This window comes from Babylonia areolata, chromosome 6 (assembly GCF_041734735.1).
Source record: "Babylonia areolata isolate BAREFJ2019XMU chromosome 6, ASM4173473v1, whole genome shotgun sequence".
Taxonomy (NCBI): Eukaryota; Metazoa; Mollusca; class Gastropoda; order Neogastropoda; family Buccinidae; genus Babylonia; species Babylonia areolata.
Genome location: NC_134881.1, coordinates 24125373 through 24127872, shown reverse-complemented (window position 1 = coordinate 24127872; position 2500 = coordinate 24125373). Strand labels below are relative to the sequence as shown.

The 2500-nt window shown below is 39.3% G+C and overlaps 1 protein-coding gene across 6 annotated transcripts in view; it reads left to right on the top strand.

Annotated features, from left to right (window-relative positions):
- LOC143282851 (uncharacterized) overlaps nucleotides 1–2500 on the top strand; it is a 30732-nt gene that overhangs the window by 3375 nt on the left and 24857 nt on the right. The window contains exon 1 of one of the 6 annotated variants that reach the window (XM_076588688.1): nucleotides 1702–1810. The exons of 4 other annotated variants lie outside the window; for them this stretch is intronic. The gene's annotated coding sequence lies outside the window, so the exon portion shown is untranslated. Of the gene's footprint in view, nucleotides 1–1701; nucleotides 1811–2500 lie in introns of those variants that run through there. One more of the 6 variants, XM_076588689.1, reaches the window with a different exon arrangement.

Sequence of the window (2500 nt, the reverse complement as noted above, 5' to 3'; positions counted from 1 at the left end):
ACATTCTAAACATACATGCCAGAAAACTAATTATATACATATACATTCTGTCATCCACCAATAGCGGATCTACCGTGCAATTACGAAATCGACTCTGCAAGCGCAAATTCATTTAAGCCTTTATGTAGTCTCTACAAACAGGCTTTCAACACAGTCCTCCTCAAACCATCACGGTTTAGATAAACAAGACCATAAACCACTTGCAATCTTACCTCTGTGGCTAGCATTTTAGGTAAACAAAGGTATTTTGATGCACAGAATGATGTCGGGAACTGTTCTGAATAATCTTGTATGCAAATTCCATTTTAACAGGCGAGACTGTAGCAGACTTCAGATCCCTGTTCCAAGGACTGACTTATTCAAATCTCGCCTGTTACTCTGGCAGTTTACTTTGGAACCAGATCCCACCGTGTATCAAACCGCTCAGTGGTACATCCATCAACGTCAGCTTAAGACGCATCTTCCTCTCTGCTTTGAAAACACCCCGACACATTCATGCTGTTGAGTCTGTTGTTGTTACTCTCTGTTTCTATCTTGCACTTTTGTATCACCATTATTCAATGTACCGAGTCACCTTTTGTTCTGAGTACATACTGACATACACATGAATGAGTGAATGAATGAATGAATGAATTTTTCTTTAATGAGGGAAGTGGAATAAGCAAGGACATGCTTTTTTCCATCCAGCCCTCAGGGCAAAGAAAATCAACAAGCAAACAAACAAGGAAAAAATGATAATAATAATAATAATAACCCCCCACTCCCCCCCCCCAAAAAAAAAACAACAACAACAAACAAACATCCCCCCCCCCACACACACACATAAACACGTGTACACACAACAAACCACACACACACACACACACACACACACACACACACACACACAAAACACCAATGAAGCCATCATTACCACTTCAACTATCACTACTACCACTACTACCATTACCACTACCACTGCTAAGTAAATAAAAATGATAACAAAAAAATTTAAATAAAAAAAAAAGACAAAGAACAAAATGTCACAGCCAGAAAAACAAATACAAATGATAAAACGGACATTTCACACACACAAACGAATGCACTTGCATATGCACAATCCCTTACAACAACAACACAACTATACTACTGCTACTACTTATAATAATGATAATGATAATAGTAATACTAATGAGAAGAAGAATAATTGTGCATAGCATTTTGTTTTAACATTTCCTGTTTAAGTTTTGTAGGACTGTCATTAAGGTTGGCTTACATCATTCATATATTGTCCATTTTATCAAACGTTTCGTGTGTGTGTGTGTGTGTGTGTGTGTGTGTGTGTGTGTGTGTGTGTTTTATGCATCTGTATAAACATACTCGACAAAGATCCCTGTACAAACATATCTCACAGAAGAAAAACAACAACAACAACAACCTATTTTTAGCCTGTTGAAGGGAAAAGGCCAACCAAAAGAAGAAGACCAAAAAATAAAAAAATAAAACACCAAAAAAAAAAACCAACAAGAAACAAACAAACAAACAAACAAAAAACAAAACCCACAGACATTCCATACCTATATAAAAAAAAAATATAAAAAAAACCAACAAAAAACATGCAACTGACGGCGTTTTGTGGAAACATGACAGTGCAGAGCTATTAATAAATCGTTGGGAGAAACCTGTTATGAGCATAGAACGGTATCGGGAATACCCGCATGAGTAGATCAAGCCAGAACCTCGCTTGTGGGAAAGCTCGCGCCATATTGCTTGGAGGGTTGTTTGTTGTGTCGCAGCAAAACAGACGTTTCACAAATTATCATCGAAATTCGTAAGTCGAAATTTATTTTAAGTTGTTTATTGCGTGTATGCTGAAGTTCGATTTGTTTCGACTGTATTTTGTTTAAAATAAAAAAAATTGTTGGTGGTTTTTTTGTTTTGTTTTGTTTTTGTATCAGTCTTTCTTCTCGACGAAGACATTTTTTCCCCCAGAAGCCTATTTCGTGATTGATTGGTTGGTAAATTGATTGAATAACTGACTGATTGCGGTTTGGCATTGTTGGGCTAAAGGTGCGATTCAGTGTGTATGCATATTGTTAGTTATTGTATCCTCATCTACACACCCCCAAAAGAGGGACAGCAGACTGAAAAGGATTGTTCTTTGAATGCTTTGATTCATGAATTAATTAAGGGCAGCGGGGAAAAGGAAAATTTTGTGTGTGGGTGGGTGTGTGCGTCGGGGGGGGGGGGGGAGGGTAGGGGATGGTACATGTGTATGTTCCGATGACAACTTTACTCCAGGGGTTGGGTAGGGGGGTTGGGGGTGGGGGCAGAGGAAATAAACTTTTTGTCTCCCCTTACCTTGCCTTGTGTCTTTCTCTCGATTCCAGCATGCAGCTTCCTTTGAGCACTGTTGCGTTTTTGTTGTTGTTTTTGGCCCGCTTTCACAGCTGTTTCGCTCTCTCTCCTACACCCTTTCCGCTGGCTCCATCTTCACACCCCCCCCCCCCCTCTCCCCTGC